The sequence below is a fragment of the Larimichthys crocea genome, chromosome I (assembly GCF_000972845.2).
Source record: "Larimichthys crocea isolate SSNF chromosome I, L_crocea_2.0, whole genome shotgun sequence".
Classification (NCBI taxonomy): Eukaryota; Metazoa; Chordata; class Actinopteri; family Sciaenidae; genus Larimichthys; species Larimichthys crocea.
The window spans coordinates 1,394,564-1,420,054 of record NC_040011.1 but is presented as its reverse complement, the minus strand read 5'-3'; the positions used below and the strand labels follow the sequence as shown (position 1 = coordinate 1,420,054).

At 38.1% G+C, this 25,491-nt stretch overlaps 1 protein-coding gene across 2 annotated transcripts in view; it reads left to right on the top strand.

Moving 5' to 3' along the window:
- si:dkey-237h12.3 (teneurin-3) overlaps positions 1-25,491 on the top strand; it is a 176,310-nt gene continuing 150,819 nt past the window's right edge. The window contains exons 1-5 of one of the 2 annotated variants that reach the window (XM_027279740.1): positions 1-147; positions 1,165-1,284; positions 19,167-19,351; positions 19,670-19,712; positions 20,970-21,082. The gene's annotated coding sequence lies outside the window, so the exon portion shown is untranslated. Of the gene's footprint in view, positions 148-1,164; positions 1,285-19,166; positions 19,352-19,669; positions 19,713-20,969; positions 21,083-25,491 lie in introns of those variants that run through there. The other variant, XM_027279748.1, reaches the window with a different exon arrangement.

Sequence of the window (25,491 nt, the reverse complement as noted above, 5' to 3'; positions counted from 1 at the left end):
AACACTCAGAACAATTTAATCTCCGCCAAAACTGAACAAAACTCAAAGATAAGTGCTGAGTCCAGACAGGACAGAGGATTGGTCCAGACCCGGACCGCGGCCTGCCTATTAGTGACCTGTGATATACACTGTCAATGATTAAATCACGTGAGTAGCCTGAATGTATTTAACCAATGCAACCGTTTTTTTTGTTTTGTTTTTTTCTTGCATTAAACATTTCTCTCTGAACACAAACATGCACATGTATCCACACTATGATGTTAAATGTCGCATTCTGAATGCCACCATGTTAAAGGTCCAGTGTGTAGAATTTAGTTGCAAGCTCCTCACATCACCCTCACCTTCCTAGTGTAAAAGAGAAACAGCACTTGAACGGCTCTGTCTAGAGTCACTATTTAGTTTGTCTGTTCTGGGCTACTGTACAAACATCAACAACAACAACATGGGGGCCTCCATGTAAGAGGACCCGCTCCTAAAAGGATTATTTTTTAGTAACAAAAACAAAAAGATGATTGTTTTCAGGTAATTATACATGCATGAAAACATAGTTATGAATATTATATTCAATGTCTGCCTTATTCTGAAAATAAACTGTTAAAATCTCACACCATTGCCACCCTAGCTGTTATGTGAATTGGGAGACCATAGACTGCTGCATTATGGTTTCCAGCCATCAGTGGCAGTACTGAATGGAAGATATCATGTACCATCTTGGATTTTACAGCAGCCAGTTTTGACATGTCACAGGTTTAATTAATATAATCGAAGATTTCATTCCATTGAGGCGAGCCAAATGCTGTTGTGCATACTTGTTCATTGGTAGGACACTTAAAGGAACTGAGCCATCATTAATAAAACATACACTGTCAGAAAGATCTATTGACTTGAATAGAAACTAGCTTTACCTTATCAGAGAAAGTTTTGCTTCATGTGACTTACATTTATTTTTTTCTCTCCTGTTCTGAGAAGTTTACTTTCCCTCCAGCGAGTTTGTATTTTCAACATTCTTCCATTAAAGAACTTAATGAGCTCTGTGTACCCAAAATGAGTAGGTCCACTGCACAGGACTTATGAGACTAGGAACATCCAATCATTCAAACAGGTGTGCAGGATGGTATTTGTAACTTGGCAGTTTTTACCGGTTGCCCTCATTATTCACACCAGAATGCTCTGACCTGACCACTTCGAGGCAGAAACTGAAACCCGTGTGTGCTGTTGGCAGCTTGGGACCGTGGTGACTTTTCTCAAGGGGTTCATTCACTGCGGAGATGCCGGGAAACCAAGGTAAGTATTTGCCGCTTGTGCTTTTAGCAATTGTTGCTGCTTGTGCTTTTTAGTAGACGTCTTGGCTCAGGTCAGTGTGCTTCTGCTTGGCAAATGTCAGCCAAGCTGACTAAGCTGCCGTCTTTTCTGGCTGTTTCTTCCAGTTTCAGCTTTTCTGCCGTTTTGCTTGACATAGATTCACTTTGTTAAAGGCATACATTTTTTGCTGGGGCTTTACGGTTGTCCTGCAGATCTGTTCTTAGCTGCTGCATCTACAGGTATCCAATCCAAAGTTATTTTCAAAGGTGTTGAATGAAAAAAAATGATGCAGCATTTAAATTTAAATTTAATTTGTGTTTCCATTATGTCTACATGTTACTGATGCCATGTCATGAAATACGTCAGAATATTCTACTCGTGCTAATTTGGTTGAGGGCATAGTTATCCCTTATGTTGTTGTTATTATTTTTGGGCATCTCCTATTGTCTTACTGTATACCAGGTATAGAGGACAGCACTGTGTAGGGATGTAAAACACTGCCTTGCATTATTTGTGTGTAATATTGGCTTCCTGGAAAACATGGTTATTCTCATACATGCAATTAGGAGTCATAGTTTTTTTCTCACAAAGTATTAGTTTTACTCCATGTGCTTTACTGATCACTAATTTGTCTAGGGAAGTGTGAACACCTTAACAACACTATGCATTGTGTGCATCTACATTTAGTTGTAGAATGTTTTTCTTGTATAAACATACTATTAGTATCCTGCTGCATATTCTGAGAGTTGTCAGCACATTTACTGAGCTCCATCTCAAATGAGAGAGGCTTTGCTGCTTGGTTTGTTTGAAGTTTCCATAAAGAGCAGTACAACCACAATAATCAGGCAATTGCTTGACGTGTCTGACTGAGCTGATGTTTACAAAGTGCATCAAAAATGAATGTCCAAATAGCTGTGTCCCAATTCAGAGGCTGTATCCTCAAGGATGTGCTCTACAAATTCACTTCCCCAAAATTAGATGGTCTAGCCAGAGTCCAAAACTAATTGTACATTCAGGCAGCGGCCTTCGCCCACTCATAAAGTGAAAAAAAAAAAAAAATCAAGGCAGTTGCTCTCAAGCAGACAGAGAGTGTAGCAGTGCTAAATTGGGAGAGGTTTCATCATACCACACAGTACAAGTTATGACACCTTATGTGGAAACATGATGGAGAAACTGATAAATAATAATAACGAAGACACAATAGATTATGTCAATGAGATAAAAAATACTTACAGCTTACCCTTCCCCGTCTATCACTCCACCATCAAAGTCAAAAACATAACTTTGCTGTTACTCAGAGTTTTAGGTTATGCCATAGAGAGATATTAGTCATTAAAACATAAAAATGTAAGTTCTGAAAGAAGCATATAGCTGAAAGTTTTCTTTTCTATAAGGGAATGCAGGAAATAGAAGATGACCCCTTTGTAATGGAATATACTGTAGCCCAAATGTATCATGATTGATTACTTTATTTGTCTGTATGCTATAAATAAGAAGCAGACAATCAATACAGAAGCCCAGAAAAGTCTACCGGGCTTGCAGATCTTTTTTTCTTTTTTTTTCTTCTTTTTTTTTTTGTCGCTGTGCATGTATCATATAGTGGCAGTTCAGTTTTTGTCCTGTGTAAGTCGCGCTACGCTCCTTGTTTTCCCTGTTGGATTCTGTTCATAAAAATAAATTGCATGACCGTCTAACACAGTTCACTCATACCTGCTCCTCAATGGAGAGATTATTGGCCTATCAAAGAAGGAACAAATGATGAATGTAAACCTTTAGATTTAATGGTTTGGATTCTGATTACAAGTCACTCATCAAGTTAAAATTCCCTTGGAGAACAGTATTGGCATGAAGTCATCAGTTAAGTGTCATAGCCCCCACCCCCATCTTCTTTAATTCACCTTCTGGTAAGAAGCAGTTGATTGTGACAGAGTGAAGAAAACAGGCTTTGGTGAAGAAGTTTTGGAAAGCTCTCCAAGTCATACCATACGGCACTGCCTTGACACTACATACCTCATGCTGGGTCTGGAATTTGTCTTTCAAAATCCTAGAATAACATATCCCGGCAGTCAGAGGAGGCAAAGTGTCCCTCTGAACAGAAACTTGATAGAATTGGATCCTCTCATTTCATACCAAAGAAAAACAAAGCAAAGCATGGGCCATGCAAGGGAAACTAACAATATAGTCTAACCTTGAGACGTGGACGCCAACAGCATGCCCTCTTTTACATTATTCATATGAAAAATACAATTTTCACTTATATTTTATTCATTGGTTCTTCCTTAAACACTGGGAAGTCCTAGCGTGATTTTGACAGGGGTATCTGATGGAGAGAAAATGGATGACAGAGAAAGAGAGTATTATTACTTTCACCTGTGTTATTGATTGAAATTAAAGAACAGCAGCTAAAAGAATAGCTTTTTAATAATAACTTCATCAGTCACTGATGTCCTTTTTAAGTTATTTCACAATGTCTTCCATAACAGTCTCAAAGGGCATACACAATGTCACTATGCAATGGTATCTTATGTAATGCATGTGTGGATATTCAAACCACAACACTTTTGAATGTAATACTTGATGGACAATATCTGCTTAGCGATTGACAGCTGCTGACAGAATGCTCAGATTATAGCCCAAGTGATATTGGATGCTCTGGCTGATACCAATATGCTGTAGTTTTTTTTTTGTTGTTTTTTGTTTTTTCTAAATGAAGAAAAAATATCTTTGGAATTTCTGTACTACAGTTTTTGTCTCCATTTACATAAGATTTATGTAGTTGGTGCTTTTATCCAAAGTAACTTACCAGAAGTAGATCCATGTGGATACAACCCAAAATTGGGCATTGTGCAAGTGCATGCCAGTATGCAGCCAAGACAGCAAACCATCTGGATTTTGTTGAGCGGTAGTTGGGCCGTCATTGTAGTGAGGGAGTAGCAAGCCGTTTGGCACTAACAGAGCTGCTAACAGTTTGTAGAAACAGATATTGTTGTCACTGGAATATTACCCCAAAATGTGTTAGAAACTCCTAGCTAGCAGACTAAGTAGTTTTTAAAAAAAAAGTCTGTAACATGCACAAAGCTTTAAGTGAAGTTCATATAATAGAATAAAAACTTTGTTTTTTTCTTTTTCTACCAAATCCAAATGCCAAAAGATTTATAATGGTAAGTGCTAATACAGGCCTTAATGTGCCATTGTAGTGTGGTTAAAACAAAATTAACATTGACCTTTAGTTACCTCGCTTTCCCTTAATCACACTGTGTGTGACATGCACACATATTGTATAACTTTACTCCAAATGAATCTCACATAATTATCCAGTAGCAACACTACTTTCTTCTGGTTTGATTTATTGATGTAATAATTATGATTTTGCATCTGATGTAGCTGGGAGAAATTAATTTTACAAGACCTGATATAAATCATTGTTGCATCAGTAGAAATGAAAAAGAGAGTTATGTCGGTTTTTGAAACCCTGGAAAATTGGGTCAGAAGGATACAGCAGATACAGCAGCTGTTGGACTTACAATGTCATAAGAATCTGGGCATGATTTGTGGAACTTTATTTCTGTTCAAACACATAACAATTTTTTTTATTCGTTTTGATGTTGAACTTGAACTTCTTCATAGTCTTGTTGCTGTTAGAGATTCCTAGAACGAGCAGTCATTGACTGTTTACTTAAGGGAATATCGTCTAAGTAAAACTCAGTTAGAATGTCAGCGTTTTTCCAATAATTCTTTGAACGCAGATAATTAAGTTTGATAAAGAATCCATTCAATGGCAAGAGTTTTTGCAATTATCTTGAATGGCAGCGAAGTCAATTAGCTCTTTGTTTACGTTCTATAGTGTCCAAAACAGATGGTGCGAAGGCCTGTCCAGAGACAACACAGTTGCAAACAGAAAAGTTCAGATGGTAGTATTAACAAAGACAAGTTGACTTTCAAAGGGAATAAACTGAGGTAAAATGCCAGATAGGTAAGCTGTCCAGCTGTCAGCCACAAGAAGAAGAAGAAAAAATCTCATTGATGGCTGGCACAGGACGAAATATTCCACAGAACAGATCTGTCTTCAGAGAAAAACTATCCTAAATCTAACAAACAACGTTAGTTAATAAAGTACTCCCACCAAAAAAAGTTTTTAGTTTTTATTCATGAAGTTACAAAAAACACTGAAGGAATTATCCATTTTTTTCCTTTAATGTCTCGCCAAAAAAATCCCAATTACCTAGCTAATTGCCCATTTATTTTACACACCTACTGTCTCTCACATTGAGTAACCAACTGTGCTATTCACTACTCACATTAAATCATTATTGGAATGACTGTTAGTCACAAGCTTTGACATTTCTGTCAAATTGAAAACCTTATTCATCTAAGTGAATTTATAAACAGTAATGTGACAGTAATATACAGCACTGTAAGCACATTTTAGAAATTGGGTATGAAGTTTTCTTTTTAGTTTTGGGGCAAAAATGTAAAGTTAGGCCACATTTACCATGGAAAAAAATGTTTCTATTGTTTTATAGAGCAGCTTTTATATTGAATATATTTATATTGTATTACATATTAAATATTCCTGCACTTTAACATGGCAATTAGTCAAAAAAGTTATACAGCCAACAAATCTTAAGTTTAAGCAAAACTTAAGTGAAAAGAAAGCAATTTGTTTTATTTCTCTGATTCTTAAAGTTTGTCTGAATTACAAACTACTCAGAAATATTGAGGGGAAGAATAAGAGCACACCCAGGCTCTGATTTTTCGTTACATTTAATGTTTTCAGGCAGTTTTGAAATAAGTCACACAAATGTCTACATTGCGTTTTACTGTATTTCAAATCCCTCTTGTCAATACACTATACTATTTATAGCTTTACATACTATGCACATTGGTATAAAATGTCAATGTCATCCAATAACAAGACCTAATTTGAACCAATCCATTTTTTTTATACATCTAGTCATGTCAGCTCTTGAGATCATGTTAGCAAATCTGCGTAGTCAGTCAGCCATCTACAGAGGCTTCAGGAGCTTAGATACAGCTGTATTATTTGTGATTGAATGTTTGAGTCTCCTGCAAACTAGGATTTGAGGCCATTCAGTGTTTGCTTTTTCATTTAGTTGAAGCTTGCTGAACAGACTGTCAGACATGCCGGATTAAAGATAAATCCTTGCATGCACTTCGAACTAACAGTCAGGCAAGCAGGAAGACAGTGCCCGGTTAGATGTCATGTACACTGCACAGTTCCAGGAAAAAATACGATTTTTAGCACAGAATGCTGTACAGCATGGACCTCATGGTTTGTTGTCATGATCCAGTCCTGTCTGTGGGTGGATGAATACTTAGAAGAAACTTACAACCTGCTGTACATTCTGTCTTCTTTCACGAAAATTCAATACTCCCAGAATAAAGAGTTTATTGTGTGCACAGCGGGGCACAGTAGTAGTACTCTGTTAGATCTGCTTTCAAGCTTGATAAAAGCATTTGTAGCATGAAATATTTGGAAGTTTTCTGAACTTAATTCAGCGTATTCAAATGTTTGCAAACAGTAGGTCTTTTTTCACATTCGACAGTATACATTTTGTCACTTTTGTTTTTCATCTTGGCCACGATAAATGGTAGTATTTGAGTAATACTGCCTTAAGGGCATACTGTCTAGACATATTTTTCATTCTCTAACATGTATTTGTGTACAAAAAATGTCAACTGGCAATTTATTTTCCATAATGTTACCAACATCTGTCTTAAGACAATACAATACAATATATAATCTCAACCTAGTTGTTGTGTATGCCCATTTTACACTATACTCTCAAGTATATGTAATGAGGTATAATGTTCTCTCTTTTGCATGCTGCAGTTTTATGATAAATGATGCACTATGTTCTAGCATGAAAAATGTCAACAGGAAATTAAGCATTAGCCTTATTTATTCTTATTCATCTGTCATTTCACTTAAAAGAGATTCATCTCTTAGGAATCAATTTGAATGAAGTCAGACAAAAAAACGCCCTTGAGCACATCAATGAAAAGAATGGACTTAGGGGAAAAAAAGCATTAAAAGTCCCTTGAAAAGTTAGATCTGGGACATGGTTCCTAATTCTATGGCGCACATTTCTGTGCTGTTCTTTCCATTTATCGAAATCACTCCTCACTGCCCTTTTTTGTTGTCACATCTGATCAATTTAAACATCCTGCTAAAGGATTTAGATGCACACCACATACTGCGGATCTATTAAAGTCACTCTGCTGGGAGGGGAAAACACTGTTTAGACAAAAGGAAGCGACAGAACTGTGCTCATCAGTAGCTTTAGTGATCCAGCTAGGTCAATCACAATGTAATTGTGCCTCTGATCCAGAGGATGGGGCTGAAGCATTAACCACACAGGGTTGTTCTGCTACTCTGTTTATGACACAGTGTGTCTAATGATAAAGCTACAGTCTTCTCCTTGCATGACAAGGCAGATTGTAAATTCATATGAAGACCACTAGATACTTTAAATCTGATTTATAAGTGACCAAGGTCTAGTTGACATCCTACTGATGTGTCTGAAGGGTTTGAGTAATAATAAAGCCACTATAAAAGTGTAATATAAAAAGAAAATGAGCTGGATGTTGGACTGCTCCACTGAAAATGCGGTGTCGCCACATGGAAAACTCCAGGATTCTTCCAGTACACTGAATCCAACTACTGAACCTGATCCCTAAACATATTCAAAGGATGTTTTAAGGGGGTTCTGAGATGTCTTTGGAGAAGAAAACGTCCTTGTAAATGTATCACAAAACCACAGGTATTACTCTAGAGATTTAAATTCCTCTTCACGCATAAGAGAGCAAGAAGAGGCACTTTCCACCATTGGCATGGGCACGTCTGTCTTTTCTTTTTCTCTCTATTCCCTGCTGCCTGAGAAGGCCTGATAAGACACACAAGTATCTGGGGAGGAGTAACCTCAGCATGTTGAGGTGGGATTTAAACTGTTTGATGGAGTGGCTGATTAACTCTTTTTATTTTATTTTTATTTTCTAACTCCCTGGAGTTGCTTTAGGACACTGGCCTTTAGAAGTTGTGATGGTGGTGCCATTCCAGTTTTTCTGCCGAGCTGCTGTGTGATGGTAGGGATTAAATTATTTCTGTTATTGTATTACTGGCAGACACGTAACTGGCTCTGAAGCACAGCTACTGTAGGGCCATTCTCAGGGCTGTAGTGGCAGAGCTATATTGAGAACTTATTTCTGTTGCAGAAAATCTTTGTGAATTTGTTCATTTTAAGCCTATGTTAAAATTGCAATCCATAATATTCAAAACTCAAAATCAAACAGCATTCATTATAATTTTTGGTTTAACAGTCTATTATTATTTATTTATGACTCTTTATGTGTTTTCTATATTAATGCAAAACTCAAATATGAACAAGAAAATATAAAACCTAATATGAATTGATTGGCACTTTGAAAAAAAAAAAGACCACAAACCTAGGTTACCTACCTGAAGATTACCATTAGAGATGTAAAATAATACGGGAAAGGCTGCTTGATATTCAGTATTTTTTGTCTTTTGGCTGGTGACTGTATATGCTTTATGACTTCCTTGAAGAGCAGCTGTATTTTGCTGATCAAACAGGCGTAAATACTGCATTTGATGAAGACGTTTGGTGCAGTAGTATTTAAGGCAGTAGGGCAGTGTATGTGGGATTGACTAAAAATAAACTATAGGCCATGTGGCCATGTTCATGGTATTGAAGGAACATGTCACCCAGTGTGTCTGCACTCAGCCCAGCGTGGCTTATTGATTATGTTTCTAATAGTTTATGGAGGTTTATGGCACGACGAGTGAGCTATACAGGCTTTGGCTTCACAGACAATACTCAGTGGATCAATTGTTGACTCTGATATTTTCCTGGGTGTTCTAAACAATAAGGAAAATATAGAACATCACCAGCTGCATTCTTTAAATACAGTAAGCCCTACAGTCATATGACTTTGAAAATACTACACTTTGTTCCACCACCTATTATTAACCAACCCGAAGAAGGCAAGATAGCCACAAACATTTGCAACTTACTGAATTTAGATGGACTTGGATTGAAGTGCTGTGCCCTGCACCAATATAAACTTTACTGTTCATGCATTCTCAGAAATATTTGAACTTTTTCTCAGAATACGACAACATGTCACAAGAGTCATCAACAAGTTGAAAACTAGATCTTGTTTGCTGTAGTTGAAGTAAAATGTAAACGCTCATCCATCACCCTCTTATCAATCGTGTCACTTCCCAACATGTAATTCTGACATCAAACTGTTACCTTTTCATTGTCCTCTATATAACTCTTTAGGGAAGCTTAATCAGAGCATGATTTCCATTATTTGCGTTTTGAGACATCATGTCTTGATGAGTTTGGGGTCAAGGGCCTTTGTCAATGACTTTGTATCAGTGTTTTTCTAAAGAAGTAACACTTGGAAGCTCACAGTCACTGGTTCACAGAGGGAATACCGCCTCCCATTAGGGATTGAGCCAACTACCTTATTAATTAGCCTTTGCAGCTTTAGGCCAACCTGCTAACCCATTTAATGAGTAAATAATTGCTTCTTAGGTCTTATGTCATCATGTCTTTTATTAATATAGGAAGTTATCTCAAAATTACTCTTGAACCCTCGGAGTGCCAAAAAACGAATTTGGAGCAAGGGAGAATTTGGCCCAAAGATCCCTCTTTGGGCTATAAATCTTGGAGGATTTGTTCCAAAATAAGATAAATTCCGATTTGATTCCTCAAGGATTTTTAAGGATTGTCTAAAGACTTTTTGACAAGGGATTGTTATCAAATAATTGGAAAAGTACATCCAATTTTAATATCTTTCTGAAACTTGTACAAACATAAATGAAACATTTGGCTTCCTTTCACTCGATCACTGGCATTTCTATTACCTTTACTTATTTTCACTTTCAAACATTAAATCAATTTCAAATCAATTTTATTTGTATAGCCCAAAGTCACAAAGTACATTTGCCTCAGAGGGCTTTACAATCTGTACAGGGAGTGACACCCTCTGTCCTTAGACCCTCGGTTCCAGTGAGGAAAAACTTGCCCACAAAAAACCTTTAACAGGGAAAAAAATGTGGAAGAAACCTCAGGAAGAGCCACAGAGGAGGGATCCCTCTCCCAGGACGGACAGACGCGCAATGGATGTCACGTGTACAGGACAAATCAACACAAACATATTGTACAATGACTGATAAAATGACAATGAATTACAATGAATGAAACATGTACTCCACTACAAATAAAAGAGTACAAAGAGTCACAGTGATAAATAGATACAGTACTTTATCAGTCCTCAGGGTCACCATGAGCAGCACAAAAAAACTGGTAATTCTAGTAACTCCTATCATTTTCCATGTTGACCTCACTTTGAACAACCTTCTAAGGCCTTCATTGCTCTTTGCTAAGTAGGTAATAGCTATTCCTCTTTCTATTGCAAATCAATAACTTGTCTTTCTTGGTCAATAGTTAATTCGTGATTGATATATTACAAATCAATGAAGGTTTTTTTTTATGAAGTTGATATTACACTGCACTGATATGTCTTTGTCTGCAGTTAATCATGTCGTGAATTGGATGGTTTGGCAATCTATGGCCATTTGAATGTCTGTTAATATTAAGGTGTAGTTTGAGTCTCATGTTAGCCTTCTTGGTGGCACTACAGTGCAATAATGCATCTATGTGACACATTTATTGATTTAACTAAGTTTCTACAGCTCAGGTAATGTGTCCAAAAGAAAAATGTGCGAAATGCCTGATAGTTATTGATAGTGAGTCTGCTTCAATCACCTTCTCGCCTTATAAAATCTGTACCTAATTTAGCTGGTAAAGTAATGACCATCAGTGGGTTTGTAAATAACCTACTTAGAGCAAATTATGCTGGAAAATGTGCTAATTAGCAAGAACAATGCTTGCACTGGCAGTGTAAAGCCATCTAATCCTTGTCCTCTAACGCTTAGTGCTTGTCTTTAGTACTTCGGGCTACATTCTCTTACGCTATAAGGGTTATTTCTGTGGTGTCTGTGCCTGACTACTGATGCCAGAAATCTATATGCCTATGTTCATGCTACATGGCCCTTTAGATAAATATGGCCAATATTAAATAAAAACAATAGACAAGGAAAACACAAAGAAACAAAAACATGATTGCAGTTCCTGCCATGCATCACCAGAAAGGGTAACAGAACTTGCATCTGAATATAACTTAGATGTTTAAATTATGAGGAAGGGAAAAACAAACATGCTGCATATATGATGCATTTTTGGAAGGTGTGAAACAATTAGAATTATTTGGGGTTTGATTAGTGGATAAAATATCTTTTAAAAAAAGGAGAAAAAGTACAGGCTTAATATGTACTACATTATGTTATGTTATGTTCAGATTTGCTTTCATGAGAAGAGATTTTCAGTTGCAGAGTGATAGGACCTTTGTTTCACAAGCACTGGTATTATATTGAACTATGACCAAGCATTATACATTCATCCCTGTTATTTAAATAACAAAGACAAATAGAAATGTAAAATTGATATCAACCCTGACAGAGGTCTTCTTGAGGAGTTTTGTATTCTGAACCCCATCAATGTATGACAGTGCGCAGGTAGTGATAATAATTTAACAGGAAGGCTGTTGGCAAGCTGCTCTGTGTCTGTGGACAGTTCAGAACAGTAGAAAATGCTCTTTTGCTACTATTCATGCTGATGCCTAACAGCTATGACAACAGCTGCTTTCTGACTGGCTGCTTATAAGGCAATTTGTCAAGACTCCTGACAACTTAGACTAGAAATTCTGCAATAGAGGAATGTAAGTGTCAGTCCAAGTTTTGTAAAGTAGACAGGCAGGAATGAGTCAAGTTGCTAAAGACTGAATGAATTTCTGACCAGCCCTGGAGGACTGATGCTGTGGATGTGAAATTGTTTAGGTCCAAGCTAATACACACGAGTGATGGACATGTGGTACAGTAGATACCTTTCCCGATTGACAGTAAAGTAAACTGTTACAAAAAGCTGCTGTTAGCTAATGTTAGCTCAGCCTATTAGCCGGGCTACTTGAATTTTGAACTCGGTGCACTGGGTGAGTATTAGTGTTTGTACCACAGGCGTTTTGGACCACTGAGCACAGGCAGTTTTCAAGCCCTGGGCATGGGGGAATGCCAAACCTTCAGTGGTTTCAGCTTCTCAAATGTTCTCAGCTGCTTTTCCCTGTTTTACATTATTCTTTTATTTAATACTGTTAGACTGACAAAACCAATGATTTATAGAAAAAGTTTGACATGTTGTTATTGGATGAGAAGATCATGAAAAATCTCCAACCCATACATAAAATATAACACTACAGAGGCTTACTAATGATAGTAAACCCATGTAAACAGCTAGCCTGACGCTGGAAAAAAAAATATCAACATACTGCGTTATTGTGGGTGCCAAATAATTTCTTGTCAACTAGCAGTCACTCCTGTAAGTTATTGGACCAAACACTTGTCTGGCCCTGTTTCCAAGAAAGCAAAAGTTTAACTGTTTACACTATTCTTTATAAAGATGTCACTCTGACATGTTATAAAGTAAACAATTCTAAAAGAATCAGAAAAATAATCTTTCTTTTGCAGCTTTAGTTTTTTACTGTGTACATGTTTACAGTAGTTGTGTATTATTTGTAATAGTATTTGAGTGCCACCTCAAGGCCATCTGTCATTGTCCTTCTGACTTTTCAGAAAAAGTTGCTTTAAATGAAATATTGACTCAATTGGTTAATAGTCCGCTAGAAACAGAGGTGTCTTGAATGTCAGGAATGTTTCATATTTCTGTGAGTTATATTTTGTTGTCGAAATGCCATTTGACCATGATATGTGCAAGAGAAGGAAATATTTTATTTGCAGTCTTTATTAGATACATTTCTCACATGTCTTATCTTCACAGACAACATAATGGCTCAAACATTGGGTTTTAAAGTCATTTTTCACTCCACGGGGTGTTTTAAAGCTCTCTGTATGGAAAATTGAATACAATTTATGGCAAAGTAATCAAATCAGCCTTAGTATCTTCTGAGCACTGACCACTGTTACCACTGCTTCCTAGAACACAACCAGTTCAATTGAAGTTAATTAGAATAAATGTAGGAGGAATTATTTGGACGATTGAGACAAATAACCAATCTGTGCACTGAAATTGAATTGTTTTGTTGGCAATAGAGCTTCCAATCAGGGTTGGACACCTCTCCTCTCCCCACTGACTTCAGATACCAAAAGACAATGTACGCTCATTTGCTTAGTAAAGATTTTTTTAGCCATGCTGATTTCCAAATTCAATTTAAGGCCAATTTCGTGCCAAGCAAAATAAAAGGTCCTCTAGAGTGCTGAGAGTCCCTGTTTTGATCATTGTTTTCTTTCAGGTTGGAGAGAGAATTATTGATTTAGATTCAAATGAAGCTGTTGTGAAGCGAGAGGTCCATTTGTCGAAACTCGCTGGCGTGCGTCACTCCAGATAATGAGGAAGCATAATGAAGCATGTTAACTCTGCGTTCCATCATCATCAGAGTCGTCAGCGACAGCACTTTGATTGGCACCTGTCGCCGAATCAGTGGAATTGACTAACATTTATGCCTCGCCATCTGTTTCATTGTTGCGCAGTATGAATGAGGGGGAAGCAGCTATGATAATTCCCTTCCTCTGTCATTTTTTCTGACAGTTTCGGGAGCCTAAATGAGCATATTTTGCAGTGTAGCGCTATGTCATTTCCAGTTCTCCACAAAGATGAAATAATGCATAGTGTCATGTTGTAGAGAGTGCAGAAAATCACATAGATGTTTGAATTTTATTACACTCAGCGGGAGTGCTCCTCCATCAACCTGTCAAATATAGAATCTCTCCGTGTGGGTCAAATCACAATGAACTGTTACACTGATGAGCTTAAATATATGTCCATAGGTAAAAGAGGTGGTGTGCCATTGTTTGATGAACCAGGATGATGTGGCATACAGATGAAACAAGAGAGTTAGTCCTCCCACGAGAGGCTATCCCTTAGATCTTTAATTAGGGCAAGAGAAGACAGGAAAATGTAATCAATCCTCTCACCTCTGGGGTTTCTGTAGTGGGAATATGCAATAATGTATATTCTTTCGGGACAGTATTTTCATCAATATTTTATTTAACAAATTCTTTGTAATCATAGGCACCAGTTCTGACAGTTGTGTAGATCAACAAAACTCTTTCAATTTTCTTAAAACAATTTGTGAAAATCTCCCCACGGCATCCTTTGATTACACTTGATTACTGTTAATTGTGAGCAAAATAAAGATAATAATAAACACGAACAGGCAGTCATATTTAATATAATCTCTCATGGCCAGCAGACCGGCTCTTATTACACACACATACACACACTCAGTCATATAGATCAGCTAATGACAACACATTTTTGGTAAAGGACACTAAGGTTATTTAAAAAAAACTCTTGCTGTTCATGAGGAGGAAGCAAGGTTGTGTTATAGTCCTCTAATTAATGCATGTGGAGGACTGAAGCTCCCATTTATGCCACAAGACATTTGGGATAACTTTAATTTATGGAGTACAGAGAGAACTGGTGCTCTGACACAAGCAGCAGGGGGTCTTTGAAAGCGTGCAGCATTTTGCCGTGGAAGAGCTTTGAACATCTCTCCCTAAAGCAGGGCAGGAATCAAAAGCAAAGGCTAATGCGTCTTATGCACCACAGTGTTCTATATCCAAAACTGACTCAACTGTTCATTATTCAACAACAAAACCTTGTTAGGTTAGGTGCATGTCTGACATGGCAATAGGCCGCTCCTTATGGTTCTCCTCACTGGGGAGATGAATTTTATCTTTTAGATTATTACAAACATATGCCACTATACAACTGTCTCCAGATTTGTATGAATTTACCGGTTGAACTAAATTTTGTTTTTAAGCTGGTTCTGTTGTGCTGTTCTGTTTTCAGCTTGGTGCTGTCTGGCCCCCTGTTACCCCCCTGCAGAGCGACAAAGATGTTGTTGTTCTTGTCAGATGCTCACAGCAGCTAATTAGAGAAGGACAAAGATTTGAGAGAACCAGTATCGCTGGCATAGGTGGTTCAAAAAAATCAGAAATAATCATGTCCGCTTTCAGTAGACTTGTGAACAATATGTACTTCAAAGAACTTCCACAAATATAAACCAAAGAAAATGATGCGAGTGGAAGCCTATGCGATAGAACTCCTCATGAGCTAAAGCAAATTGATAGAGATCAAGCATATGATGCTGAGCTACTTCTACTGATGTCAACACTAATGAGAACTCCCATCGTAGGAGCAATGTCTCATAGGATAAAAGTTTGGTTTACACGTGTAAACACTTGCCTAACAGAACGATCAGTGACTAGATCTCCAGTAATTGTGTGGGAACAAGAAGTCGTGTAGGATCTGCCCTCGCTGCTAGAGTGCAAAATGTTTAATTTTGACACCACAGGGAGTTCAACGACCATTATTAATGATGGCAAGTGCTGATCGCAGACTTAGGATGCATTAATTCAGATGGTAATTACATGAACTTGAGACCAAGCTTGTGCTATAGTATCTCGTGATGCAAAGATAGAGCCTCTCGATGGACAAAATGACTGCTGATGGCGACAGCTACAATTATCTCTGTGGTTTGCAATGGAGAGAAACAAATTGAATAGCTGTGTAAATGAAACTGCAAGCAAACCTTATGATCTGTGAAATTCCAAATGTAGCCTTGTGGGGTGCAGCTGGTAACTGTTTTTATCTCGATGAGCCTGAGGAGTTAAGTAAACTTCATTAAGCCTTTTTTTTACTTCTGCAAGAGCTGAATACAGCTGAAAGTTACTCCCTCCACACTTTACCCTACCATAAAATCAGTGCCTTAGTTAAAAGAAAACACACCAAAATCTGTATTAAAATGTGTTTTCCCTTTGGCCAATTTCAGTTCTGTTTGGATGGCTTGACAATATGTTTGGATAAAATGAAAATAAAATAGGCCTCTTCCAATTTTGCTTGTTGGCTTGGTGCCAGGCAGCCACGGTCTTTAGTGGTTTTGTCTTTTGTTCAGATTTGTATTGTTTTTAGGAAAAAAACAAACAAACACATGTAGTCTGTAATCTAATGAGGTCAATTGTTACTGTACATTCAATTTCTAATTAAGTGTGGTGAATTAAGAGACTTAAATCACACCTTACAATGCTTTAGGTTATAGACAGAACATCACTGAGACAGGTGCTGGTGCCAGGAAGTTTCTCGGAATAATTTACTCAACATAATAAATTAATTTTCTGTTTCACAATGGTTAGATCATTTGAGTGTAATGCGATCTTGGCAGAGAATTTAGGAAGCGCTATTAATTAATTTGAAAAAAAAAAGTTCAAATATTTTCTTGTTTTCAGACCAGATTTCACAAGTTAAAAGTCAACAGTGGCGTGAATATAAAACCAATAATGCAAAGTAAAAATTGCCTGGCTGTTCCAGGGGAGTCATTTTACTCCATTTAAAAAAACAATTTGATCTCAAGTGGACCGGACCTGTAAAACTGTTGAATACTAACCTCTAAATAACAACACCTCCAAATGATTCCCTTTCTTGTAGTGTGAAGTACAAGTTCTGAAAACATTCACAACAAATGAACCATCTGTGCACAAAACAGATGATGAACAGATGATGGGGAAAAAAAAGAAATAAATAAATCAACAATATGTCTCATTTTTCATGTTCAGTCAGTCTACTGTCATTACATGTGCATTACAATATGACTCTAGACTTGAACAGCAATGTAGTATTTGGTCCAGTAAACAAACCAAAAACAGCAGAGCACTTTATTGAAAAAAATGAAATTTCACAAAGAATTCAGTGGGCAAGATTGGACCCATTGGTGGGCCAGGTTCTAGCATGTGGGTCGTTTATTTGACACCTCTGCTTTAGAGCAACTGGACATAGTCAATATACACTCACTCAGTTTACTAGGTACACTTGTTCACTCAAATGGGACAACAGCTCTGCAATAAATTCTTTACAACGATAATAACGTTTAGTTTTGATTGACAAATTCACAGAGGTATTAATTGAACAGTATGGTTATTTATTTACCATTTACATCCATGAGAGGGTCATAGTATTAGAAACCACCCACCACCCAATAGGATCTCAATAATAAACATGGAGTTGATTAACTATAGGCTTGAAAAAAATCTAATTTGTAAGTGCTATTGTACTTGATCACATTAGATGTCACAGGTATACTTAATAAAGAGTGTTCATATTATACTAGATAACCTTCCCATCAAATGACCAGCTAGAGTTTGGCAGGTGATTATATCTCGACATCAGTGACTGTACACAGACAGTTACTTTTTCAATGCCATGTTCATCAGCGAGACAGAAAATAAACTCATTCAATAGTATTAATACATCGAGGTAATACACACATCTAACAATTTCACTCCATGTCATGTGAAATTTGTTACTAGAAATCATCATGTCTATTTACTCCACTGTACTTATGTATGTACAGTATTTAATTCATTCCCACTACATATGCATCACCTGCTCTCTTGGCAGAGTGTAGCACAAACTACACTCACATGATTTTGTTGCCTGGGAAGGCAGCATATCTCACATTGTTTATTTCTCTTCTACCTACAGCTACATAAGGATCTTCCGAGTCAGGTATCCTGGAGGAAGGAAGCTACCTTCCAACTGACAAAGTGACGGCGTCTACCTTTGGGATAAAGTATTTCATGTTGACAGAAATAACTCCAGCTTTTCCTGGCTGTAGCATTAATGTGTATTCTTAAATCAAGCACCATTTCCCCTTTAAAAAAAAAAAGTGCTCTTCTACAATTATTCAAGTTTCACGTTCAAACGCCTTGTGTATATAAACCACAAACCCTTCGGCATCTATGGGCGGTTTGAGTATTTTTATCTGAATGCAGTTCTCGCGGGGTGTGAGATAGCTGAACGCCCACGCAGCCTCCCTGACAGCCTTCAAACTAAGCAACAGCACTGAAGCCAAGATGCACTTCCTCAGTTTGTGTCATTGTAACGTACCTGCTTTATCTTATTGCAAATGGATGCCTCCTCACACACATGCAAACACACACACACACACACAGAGTCAATGACATCAAGTGCTGATAGTGCGCCTGCAACCAAAAACTGCTGAAAAGTGACCCTGGCTGCGCCCTTGTCACCGACGCGGGGTAACAAGTGAATGGAAATTGGTTTTACCTGAGTCAGGTAATCATTACTAAATGAATTTGCTCCTGAGCCAAGGGTATAAGTGGGATAAATATATATCTCTGAGATGAATACAAATTTCACTTATGTAATGAAAGGCTGGCTGGTTATTGATTTTGGAGGTTACACTCTGCATGCTTTTCATCGCTGGCCTGTTCTACATTAATATGACGAGTTTTCAATTTGGCAGGTGTTTACATGAAACCGTCAACAATTATTGCACTTATGATTTTAATGTTTTGTTGCGTTTCCTCCGGTCCTGCAGGTCCCCCCATCCCCCGTCCAGTGCATGTATGCAAATCATTTTTGTTTTCATGCATGTATAATGAACATAAATGTGAATGTTGTCCGCATGTGGATTTTTCCAACCCATCTTTTTGTGCACCGTCATCATCGAAGCAGACACCGCATCACCTTCATTATCATCATCATCATCTCCACTGCCATCATCTGCATTCTAATCATCATTATAATCAGAGATATCATAATTATTACCATTGCAACTGTATGGATGGCACAATCATTACTTGTCGGTGTGTTAATAAAGTGGCAGTGATTCATTTCTCCATGGCTCTGACTGTGTTCATTACGCCTCAATAACAGATGGACCCTGTTAACTGCACACGTCTGACGACTGCTGAAGTGTCGGCTTCAGCACACGGAGCAGCTGGGAGGACATGGCCCGTGTTTCAGAGCTGGTCCGTGCTCTTCAATAATTCAACCCTTCCAGCTGTCTCATATCAGGCCCAAAGCTCCACGGCCTCCAAGCTCTCATCAGAGATACTCAGGTACTGCAGTGGAGCAACTATAAGTGGATCCCTGCACCAGTGTTGTTACTTTAAAAATCAATGTTTTAAGCTGCTCTATGAGGGATATATATAAGCCTCATTGTTGCACAGCATAACCTTGACTTCTATTTAAAAGAACATTTCTCATAGTCCCTTTCAGTTTAACTCATTTTCTCTAAGTATTGAACATAGGCTTTTACTTCTTTTTTTTTCCGCACAAGGCAGACTTTTTTTTGTAGTGCAAGATATCTTTAATTATTGACTGGTGCCCTGAAGGAGAGTGGTTAAAGACCCTTGAATTTATTTTTTCTCCTATAGGCTTCCTGGAAGAAGAGAATGGATCTATGGATGTGGCATCCTGGTGAGATGAAAGTCTAATTATCTCTCAAGAAAACGAGTGGAAAGGCTTTTTAATTAGGACCCGACCGAATCCGCGCGCTGAGAATTTGTACATTGTGATGGATGGTGTGTGCATCTCCTTAGTGACTGCAGACAGAATAATAATCTGACGAAGGGGAGTGGACTGTGTAAAGAAGGGTGGCCAGTGAATATGAAACCAGGGGGAGGGAAGCGTTTGGTGGAGGAGGGGAGAAAGCAAGGCGGGGTTGAATGGGGGAATTGGAGGGGTGTGCACGGGAGTATAAAGGTTCGGGTAAGACTAAGAGAGGTGTGTGAAGCCCGATCACATAATTCATGAGGCAAACGATGGTGGAAAAAGAGGAGTAGGCGTTGGAGAGAGAGTGATTATGAAGAGAGAAGTAAATAAGACAGAGATGTGAGAAAAAAGGGAGAATTACAGAGAAAGAGGGAGCAACAGAGCCCCGAGCTGTAGCCATGATTGGTCCTGTTCCCAGCGTACAGCCGATTGGTTAGCCTTCTCCACACTCCCCTCTCCTTGGCTCTTACCTCCCCTCACATCTCAGCAGGGGGCCCCACAGTCGCCAAGCCCCTTAATGCTACCCTCCACTCTTCTGCTGCGTGGCTGGCATGCAGAATGTATAATCACTATATAATCATAATCAATGTCTATGCGTGTGTAGGAGGAATATAATAGAGGCTGGATTTTTTTATTTATTTTAATTTTTTTGTTCAACACAGTTCAATAAAACTCTGTTGTACTGTATATATACGGTACCTGTGCAACAACAGCAGCACATGTAAATTTAAAAAACAGGATAACGTGATTATGTCTGTGCTAACTTGATTATAGACTTGAAAGAGTTGATGTGAGCTGTGGGTACATTAGGTGTGCCTCAGAATTTGAATGTGTTTGGCATGCAGCCTTCCTTTTATCTATTCAAAGCGGTTTAGAAAAAAAAAGGTGCTAAATAAACATGCTGTTTGGTTGCAGGCTCACTGTTATAACTAGCAGCGTATTGAGTGTCTGAAACTCTCCATAGTTTTATAGTTCCTTTTCCTCCTCATTTCACAATTTAACTAACTTTAATAACCCCGACATAACCCCTCACCTGTACAGCAGCGGGGAATCATCATGCTTGATTGATAATTAACAAAATGGATCGAATAGATGAACCATGCCGACTCTTCAGAGATACAGCTGTCGTGTTAGACTATTTTAATGTTTTTATTTTTTTTACATTTGACATTGCTGTTGCAGGTGGAAAAACAAATATGCAGACACCAACAGAGCTGACAAAATGAAAAGGCCAAAGGATTTCAGAATAAATGTCAGGATTTGGATTAATAACCACCTACAAATGTGCTGTTTGGGTAAGTAGTTCCTCTTCACTGCGTGTATCTGTGCAACAAATTGTACAGGTGGCTCATCTGTTACGGTTCCCTACTGTTAAAGCAGTAGCTGTAAAGTTGGGTTGGGACCCTCAAGGGGGTTTGAAAGGTGTGTGGGTCCTTCGGGTCTAAGGGTGATTAATGGAGCATAAAATCTCACGTCATCTAATGTTAGATAAAGATATTTTATCATGTCTATTTGTTCTGCTGATTCCATTTTTTATTTTGAACTAATGAATATTATTCAGCCTCTGGGCTTTCTTTTGATAAGTAATTAAATGAAAAGTCTTAGAACGAGGATGTCAGAATCATCTTGTATCTAGGAATCTTGTATTCAGCCTGTACCCAAAACAACCACAGACGAGAGTTTACTCTTTGAAAACAGACTCAGAAGATAGTCTAACTATAGAAACAGACAGAGAGGCTGTTACCTTCACAGCTTCCTTTACATCCTAATCACAACTCGTTCACTCTGCCTTCTTATCCCGTGATGAGGACACAGTGCCCTGCATATGACTGCACAAATCCTCTGAACTTTTGTGAAGATAGATTAGTAGGATTCAGTCTGTCACGGCTTCTTTTGATGAAGACTAACAAGACAGTCTTCGTCTCAAAGAGACTCTATGTTATTCTGACTCTGGTCATTATCAGTAAAACTTAAAAATGATATGGGTTACTCAAAGGCATGTCATCACTAACAACCAATAACCACAGCCTTTTAAAGGCTTTATTTATTCAAATTTCCTGAGCCTCAGTGTGTCCCTGAACTGAGCATTTGACCCCACTTCTGCTCAGAATGAATATGCAGTTTTAAGAAGTGTTGCCCAGCCAAAGAGCACTTTGATGGTGGTTTTCAGCTTTCAAGTCCAAACGTGCTTTATGGTCTGTTTAGTGTATTTAAATTTACATTTGGCAGTATCATGTCCAACTTCCTTGCTTACTTTTTGCAAACAGGTTTAGAAAAACGAGTAAAGATGAAACCACTTTTTTAATCCCAAAAGTTTAACCATAAAATAAACTAAAACTCTACCAGAAGCGCTGACTTACTACCGCCCCTTGAGGCACAAGTAATATTACAAGATAGAAGTTAAGGAGCATGCCAACGTAAGTAAATATCTCGACAATACATAGACATCTTCGACATAACATCAGAACTGTTGCCTCTCCACATTCTGTTGATACTCTTCATTTGTGTGTTCAGTGTTCGTTTATCGAAACTTCTGGACAAATCTTACACATTGCAGCTTTAAAAGAGTCTTCATACTTCCACATACAGCCAAAGGCCTGGTACAATTTTGAGGTACTGGGTATTTCTGTTTACAACATACTTTAATTCCTCGACACTCCAGAGGGAAATGTTGTACTTTTTCCTCTAATACATTTATCAGTTTCAAAGTTGCAGAGCATGCAAAACGTATATGATAAGCCCATACAGTATGATTGGGAGTTTTTTTTTTATAATTGATTGCGATTGTGATCAATAGCTTAGTGAAATGCACAATTGCAGTACATTGGCTGACCAATCACATGGTTCACTGCAGTTCAACAGTCAAATGCTGTTAACAGTATGGTCAGGATGTTTTCTATTCATCTGCCCCTTAAAGGCTTGGAGACCAGTGTCTGTTATCTGTCCAACACATTCCTCTGGGAGTCTATTCTGTATTTGGACAGCAGTTTGGATTAAGCCTTTGTCCGAGGAGTGTGCTGTTGAGTGGAAGTCGAGATACGGTGGTCTGGTATGGCGAGTGGTACAACACCTGACATATGGCGGCGGGAGTGGGGCAGTGATGGGTGGCCAGCTTGTTCAAGACAGCAGCCACCTGACGTCTGTGGCTACGGCTGGGGATGGCTAATTGAGAACAGGCAGGAGACCCGGTCCACTCCAATAATTTTCAAATCCTTTTGTTTGGCCAAAATGAATAGGTTGAGCACTCATCCATTTTAGTGAAACATATTCCATGACACTGTGGACCTGTGCTTTATGGATTGTGACTTGCCTCTTGATGTTTGATTTAGTAGGTGCTCCGCTCAAACCTGCTGCTTTCTGACCTGTCCTGATGGAGTTGAAAGCCAACAGTAACCCGAAAAAAAAAAGAAAATACACCAGCTATAACACTGAATTCCAAGTTCCGGTTAAAGCTGTCATCATTCAGGACTCAATTTTTCTCCTGTTCAAATGCAAGGCACATGCATGAGGATCGCTGGCAGTAGAGAGAGTTCATCGGGTATACACGGAGCATTATGCTATGCAATTCTGGTTGCCAAGCAACTAAATGGGGGGAAATACTGTTGAAAATAAAAATAGTCAAGAGAAAGTATACTTGCTTGAAGAGGAGAAGAAGAGCTGATTACACACATTATTATTATTCACCAGGTGAAGTCACTCACCAGGAGTTTTTAGCCCTCCATTTTATTACCACCCAGGTGAAGACAGGTACAGTGACAGAAATATCCGCTGATTACAGTTTAAATTAATAAGCTTAATTAATGACGGTGTTGATATAGCAGGTCATTTTCGGCCTCATTAGCATAACTGCTCATGGTTAATGTATCGTGGTGATTATTGCGGGACTTAATAAAGCTTCAAGTGCCTTTTGCTTCCCGTGGAATGTCTGACAGAAAGTTCAATGACCATTGATGGTGAGAGCAGAGCTACAGCTGTTTGTCTAAGAATTTATGGTAGATATAATATGTCAGAGTCTTTTCACTATGATATGAGAGATGCATGGGAAGTAGCAGCTGAGTAAACCCAGTCATGCAATAATGTCCCCAAAAATCCAGCTGCAGCTGTTAGTTTTGTTGAATCTACTCACCACATAGCCAAAATACCTTCATTACACACTATTATTCAGATATTCTAGTCGAAATATACTCAAGTGCATAGATGGAAGAAGTACTTAGATTATTTACCTGAAGTAGTCTGTACAAGTAAAAGTAGTTGCAGTGGAGTGTAGTTAAGTATCAAAAACAAGCATACACATCAGGTCCCTTTCAGGGTATAATAATAATAATAGTAATAAAATATAATAATAATAATAATAATAATAATAATAATAATAACAAGAAGAAGAAGAAGAAGAAGAAGAAGAAGAAGAATATAATAGCTGACGTCAAACAAAAGCAAGACAAAACTAAGAGTTTCAAAAACGTGGTTATGGCAATAGCTATTTACCAAAAACAAAAACATGACGATATAAAGCAATTAGATTATTAAATGAATGAATGAGAAAACAAAACAATAATAAAAATTTTATAAATAAATAAATACACACACATGCACCCATACACATTCACACACTACTTTTTTTTATAACAAGTCTATCAAAATGTATGATTTAAAAAAAGCCACTGACTCTGCGAGCCTTATCTCCTCAGAAAGGTGTTCCAAAGTCAAGGAGCCCTGATGGCAAAAGCACGGTCACCTTTAGAGTTAAGCCTTGACTTTGGAACAGCAAGAAAGAACGCACCTGAGGACCTAAGGCTGCGGACTGGCTCATAAGCGGTCAACATGTCTGCAATGTAACCTGAAGCATGACCCAGGTGTGCTTTTAATGTGATCAGTAAATGTTCAAATCAATTCCACATCTTAGAGGAAGCCAGTGGAGAGAAGCTAGGATTGGGATGATGTGATACCGTCTGTTAAAACCAGTAAGAAGCCTAGCTGCTGCGTTTTGGACTAGTTGGCTGCGAAAGAGTGGGTAATGCCTGAGAGGAGAGAGTTACAGTAGTCTAGTCCAGAGAAAATTAGCACATGGATGACTTTTTCCAGGTCAGCGTCTGAAAAAATTGGTTTAGATGGTTCTAAACTGAAGGAAACACGACTGAACAACTTTTTTGATATGTGTCTCAAAGCTGAGATTTGAGTCAAAGGTTAAATGAAATTTTGTCCAACAGTTCATCAGTAAGACAGTCTAAAACAGCCGCTAGGCTTCTTGAGTCACCAGGTCTCAGGGGGGAAGGTATATCTGTGTCTCATCTGCATAACAATGAAAAGAGACATTATGACTTCCGATGTTATGGCCAAGTGGGAGCATGAAAATAGAATTGGACCTAAAATTGAACCTTGTGGTACACCGATAAGTATGTTCTTTCTAAAAGGTAAGAGTAAAACCAACTAAATGCCTTGTCCTTGAGCTACAGTGTCAAAAACTGCACTGAGTACTAAAAGAAGTAAAATTGCTCTCACTCCCCTTTCAGCTGCTAAAAGGTGATCATCAAAAAAAGTAATTTTGTGGAGGTTTATGTGCTATGTAAAACTCTAAAACCAGACTGAAATTTCTCAAAAATGTTGTTATTAGACATAATAGGTAAAGTTGGGATGAAACCACCCTCTCCAAAACTTTGGACACAGACAGAATTTAGAATTGGCCAAACATAGTTAAGAATGGAAA